The sequence below is a fragment of the Triticum urartu genome, unplaced genomic scaffold, assembly GCF_003073215.2.
Source record: "Triticum urartu cultivar G1812 unplaced genomic scaffold, Tu2.1 TuUngrouped_contig_6026, whole genome shotgun sequence".
Lineage (NCBI taxonomy): Eukaryota > Viridiplantae > Streptophyta > Magnoliopsida > Poales > Poaceae > Triticum > Triticum urartu.
In genome coordinates this window covers 1-5,962 of record NW_024116752.1, presented here as the reverse complement: position 1 = coordinate 5,962, position 5,962 = coordinate 1, and the positions used below count along the sequence as shown (strand labels likewise).

At 45.3% G+C, this 5,962-nt stretch overlaps 1 pseudogene; it reads right to left on the bottom strand.

Annotated features, from left to right (window-relative positions):
- Positions 1-2,242: 2,242 nt before the first annotated feature.
- LOC125530042 lies at positions 2,243-3,481 on the bottom strand (annotated as a pseudogene).
- Between the last annotated feature and the right edge of the window lie 2,481 nt (positions 3,482-5,962).

Here is a 5,962-nt window from a genome sequence, read left to right as displayed (position 1 = left end):
TATATTATTGAGAAAATAGATAAACAGGGCATCCTAGTAGTTCGATGGAGTTTCTTGTCGAATATTAAACACACAGTATGCATGACAGTTTCTGGTCGGCTCCTCGTCGCCATGCCGAGTGGAGGCCGGTGGTGGTGAATTTTCTTGGGAGAGATGGGATCGGGATCTAGAAGGTTGAGGTGATGGACGTGTCAATCTGTTTCCTAATATAATGAGATTGTGATTAGTTTTCTAATAAAATGCGATCGTGATTAGTTTCCTAATAAGACATGATCGTGATTATAGTTTCCTAATTGATCAGACGTGGAGTTTCATATTTTTCTCTACGATGAAGCACGGTCAGTCAATGTAAATTGTTAAGTACACAAAGAAAATGGATTAGATTAAGGACTGCAGTTAGATTGAGTTTAGTGGGCCTAATCATACGGTGATAATGGATCCGTGTACGTTTTGTGTGGTGTGTTTAAAAAAGTTCATGCTTGCTCTTTTATTAGTAGTAGAGATTATTTTTGATAGTTTGTCCTTTACACCCCCTTATGTGTAATAATATCAAACAATAAAATACTTTGATGGTCATTACTTCCTAACATTAACCGAATGTACAGCAAAAGGACCTTAAAGTATTTATACATAGAAGAATATTCAAAAACATATTTATTTAGATTGTTCATGTGAACAAAAAAACCACATCCTACAATTTAGACCATCCAACCCATTTTTGAAGTGAAAGGAGTTCCAAATGTAACAAATTAAAATAAATCAACTCCAGCAGTACAGATGTTACAAATTAAGAAAAAACAAAGAATGCGTTGATGACACACGTAAACGACATTTCTGAAGAAACACTGGAGATATAAAGGTAGCACACTCTGGTTAATAATGCACAGAAATCTTATTTTGAAGTATACAAGTCGGCACAATGTTTAGAGAAATTTCAGGAACACCTTGTAAGTTCACAAGGAACCGTAAATGTTGGATGGGCAGTTGTCTTACAAGCAACATAACAAATCAAAATGAACAGGTACATGAAGCAAAGTTTGCAGGAGCGCCTCTTCCATCGCAGTCACATTTTGTAGTGAACATGTGCCAAAATGAACAAACATATATTATTGAGAAAATAGATAAATAGGGCATCCTAGTAGTTCGATGTAGTTTCTGGTCGGATATTAAACACACAGTATGCATGACAGTTTCTGGTCGGCTCCTCGTCGCCATGCCGAGTGGAGGCCGGTGGTGGTGAATTTTCTTGGGAGAGATGGGATCGGGATCCAGAAGGTTGAGGTGATGGACGTGTCAATCTGTTTCCTAATATAATGAGATTGTGATTAGTTTTCTAATAAAATGCGATCGTGATTAGTTTCCTAATAAGACATGATCGTGATTATAGTTTCCTAATTGATCAGACGTGGAGTTTCATATTTTTCTCTACGATGAAGCACGGTCAGTCAATGTAAATTGTTAAGTACACAAAGAGAATGGATTAGATTAAGGACTGCAGTTAGATTGAGTTTAGTGGGCCTAATCATACGGTGATAATGGATCCGTGTACATTTTGTGTGGTGTGTTTAAAAAAGTTCATGCTTGCTCTTTTATTAGTAGTAGAGATTAGATTAAGTTTAGTGGGCCTAATCATACGGTGACAATAGATCCGTGTACGTTTTGTGTGGTGTGTTTAAAAAAGTTCATGTTTACTCTTTTATTAGTAGTAGAGATGAACATGTGCCAAAATGAACAAACGTATATTATTGAGAAAATAGATAAACAGGGTATCCTAGTAGTTTGATGTAGTTTCTGGTCGGATATTAAACACACAGTATGCATGACAATTTCTGGTCGGCTCCTCCTCGCCATGCCGAGTGGAGGCCGGTGGTGGTGAATTTTCTTGGGAGAGATGGGATCGGGATCCAGAAGGTTGAGGTGATGGACGTGTCAATCTGTTTCCTAATATAATGAGATTGTGATTAGTTTTCTAATAAAATGCGATCGTGTATTAGTTCCCTAATAAGATATGATCGTGATTATAGTTTTCTAATTGATCAGACGTGAAGTTTCATATTTTTCTCTACGGTGAAACAAGGTCAGTCAATGTAAATTATTAAGTACACAAAGAGAATGGATTAAATTAAGGACAACAGTTAGATTGAATTTAGTGGACTTAATCATACAGTGATAATGGATCCGTGTACGTTTTGTGTGGTGTGTTTAAAAAAGTTCATGTTTGCTTTTTTATTAGTAGTAGAGAAGAGAAACAAATATGTGTTTTTTCACCTTGATAGCTGATACGTTGCCCTGTTGGCACACGCACACTTAAATTAAGACCGACCGCATAAAAGAACGATCACATTTGATGATTCGATTTGCTGCGAGCACACAACAGCAGACGGACGAATCATAGGAAGACGTGGAGCGTGGTGTTCATCTTGGCGTCGGCGAGGGCGCGGTGGAGGCGCTCCGTGGGGTGGATGGCGTCCCAGAAGGCGAACTTGCCGGCGTCCGCGCACGTCAGCGGGGTCCGCGCGTTGCACAGATACCCCATCTCGAACCGCCCCGTGGCGCCGCAGCACCCGGCCTCCACGTTCTCCAGCCCGTACGCCGCGGGGTGCGCGAGCGCGTCGCTGACGGGGCCGTACACGTCGCCGTAGACGATCCTCGCGCCGCCCAGCTCGCCATTGAGCCGGTCGATCACCGCGCGGAGGCCGGCGTTGTAGTCCTCCGCGACGGCGTTGTACTCCTCGGTGCACGCGCCGCCCAAGGCGCGCTCCATCGGGAGGCAGCCCATGGGCGGCATCCCGTTTAGGTCGACCTTGCGCGCGCCGAGCGCGTGCAGCGCGCGCACGAACGACTCCGCGACGCCGAGCACGTAGCCGCCGTACGCCGCCGCCGTGGGGTACTTGGCCGCGTTACCGTGTGGCACGGCGTAGTAGTTCTCCAGGAAGTCGTTGGTGCCCATGCTGACGAGGTAGAGCGCCTCCGTGAGCGTCTCCTGCGCCTTCTCTTCTCCCTGGAAGCTCCTCAGCTTGGCCGCGTACTCCTTGAAGTAATCCAGTTCCTTCCAAATCGTGAGCACGGACTGCAAGTTTCACGACTTCACGTGAGCCAAGAGCATATACGAATGCTTAATTACGGTCCTCTTGGCGATGGCCTACCATAAGATCAGACGTGGCATTGTCGTATCCGGCGCCGGCGGAGGCGAAGCATGCGCCTGAGGCGAGGCTGCTCATGTTGGCGCTCGGGTCGAGGTAGGGCGGCACCAGCGGCGGCAGGCCGAACGCCTCGGAGATGAAGTCCACGGTCCGTAGGGCGCGAAGTCGCTCCTGACGACCGTGGAGATGTAGTTGTTGTTTCCCGTGTCGACGGTGGAGTCGCCGAACACGAGGAGCGCCGGGACCTTGGCCGCCACCGGCTCGCCCGAGAGGATGCACAGCTGCAGGACGATGATAGGCGCATAACGTCGCATGGACATGTTTGTGTACCACATATATTTTCGTTGCGGATTCTTCCCCTGCAGATTCGTGGCCTTTTCATCGATGGCCATTTGTGCCTTTCTCGCAGTGGGCGAGCTACTGGAGACTGAGCTATGCTCCGAGTCACAACTGCTGCTAGTTTAACGCATCGAAGCTTCCATTTGTCTGTTTTACCGGGCAAAAAAAAGTGGAAATCCCCGCAAAAAAAATAATACGTGGAAGTGAAAAATGGAGCCTGTCAGGATGCAGCGTCACGATGCTATAATCTCTCCCTTCCGGTTTATAGGGCTTAAATCTCAAATCTCATCAACCAAGGCATTTTGTGAGTGGAGGAATGTATCTCATACTTTACAAAACTACCTCAATTAAACTCATGCATTAATTTGGATTAATTATAGTGCATGCATGCTTGGCCACTAGATGAGTAGGAACATTGCATGCATTGGTGTGTCCCTTTTTAATTCTTGCATACAAAGATTTAATACGCATTGGAAACTAAAAATGAAATGGAGATGAGCCCTTTAAATTGGAAAAACAAAAAAGTTGAGATACTCCACTTATAAACCGAAAAAAAAAGAGTAGGACATATCCTGTTCAAGTAGGGTCATGATTGGTTGGAGAGAGCTCGCTATTTATGTCGGTTAAACATTCCGTAACTCTGGATGTGGTTCTAATTATGATTGGAGAGAGCTCTCCATGTGAACATTCCGTGAATTCAAATCTTTGTGTTGGGGTCGGGCTTTTCTATTTTTTTTTACAGGAAACATGCTTTTATTGATCAATCATCAGGTTTACAGAAATCACATTTACATCATGCGAGTTAATAAGCCACAGATGGCGACCCTCTTACAAGTTCAAAGTTCAAACCATGTTTCGCTAAATTGTGCGCCTCCATATTGGAGAGACGCCCTTCATGAGCAAAGGATCAGGTCCCAAAATCAATCATCGTCCTGTTGATCACCATGACCACTGAACTAATGGGTCCTACAGTATCTTTGTTGATATCAGTAACTGACTTACAATCCAAAGCGATCTTTATCCGCTGAAGCATGAGGTGTTTTGCCAGGCAAGTAATTCACGACAAGCCAAAGCTTCAAGAGTAGCCGGCTCAACCATCCCAAAAAAGGACCAAAGCAGAAGAACTTAAATAAACTATCGTACCTTCACGGCAAACTGCATTGACCGACCTTGTCTTTCTACTTCTGCTCACTGCACCATCGACGTTAACTTTTACAATGCCACAAGGAGGTGAAATCCAAGCTCTCACCTGAGTTGCATGCATGATCCTAGTTGGTGCCTGATTTTTCACAGGGTTTGCAAGCTCAAGATCTGATAGAAATCTCGTGATGAACATGTCTGTAGACATTGGACCTTTAGTGTTCGTCTTCATGAATCAATTTACGACACACTGACCAGATTGTTCGTAGAGTTACATCCGTTTGGTGAATTCCACATGTGTTAAAAATTCCATCATAGAGAAAATCCAGTTTCTCACATCAGGTTCCGCTAAGGACAGCATGTGATCAATAAGCTCTGAATCAGATAAAGCCCACGCACAACGTGCCATAGTGCATAATATTAATGAATGCATCCAAAAATCCTCCCTCCCACAGATCGCACAGCAAAAAGTAATGGACATGTTTCTGTGATGCACCACATCAGTTGTAGGTAATGAACATTGTGCTAACTGCGAGAGGAAAACCTTGACCTTTGATGGCACATTTCACGTTCCATAGTTTACTCCATGACTTATGCTCCTTTCGACTGTTGGAAATATGAGCAAATTACTGCGAGATTTAATCCAAATAAACAGAAGATAAATCATGACCACGGCAGCAGAGATTAAACTAATCATGCGAACTAGCATAGCAGATGAACATATCACATCTAGGGCACATACTAGAAGTATGAATTCTACCACGATCTCGAACAGGAAGGATAGAATCACATACGATGCAGCGGGTGCAGCACCGCCAGCGTTGACGTTGTCGCCCATGTCGTCGAGGACGAGGTTGCCGAGGTCGGGGAAGAAGTCGTCGCTGCCAGTAGTCGCGCGAGTGCGCTCCCCAAAAATCTGATCGTCCCTCTCCCGTACAGGATCACGAGAGGCGGGGTTCCGGAGGCCTGCTGTCCCTTCTCGCGGTGCACGCCGGAAGGAGGGATGGAGAAGATTTACTTGGCGGCGCAATGATCTGGAACGGTGGTGAGAAATCATACGAAGCGGCGGCGGCTAGGGTAGACGTCTGCCTGACTATATAGTGCGGGCCGGGTAGGTCGTGGGAGTAAACCCCACGTCTGAGTCGTCACGATCCAAAAGAATCGAAAACGGTTCAGTAATTAACGCGTCCGCTAATTATTAATTAATGACTCATTAATTTTCCTATGCAGCAAAAATATAGACAACGTGCATAGCTCTGTCCTCGGCTCAGCTCAATCCCGCAACCAGCGGCGCGTTGTGACGAGGCGTGGCGTGGCGAGGCGAGCGAGGAGGAGGAGCG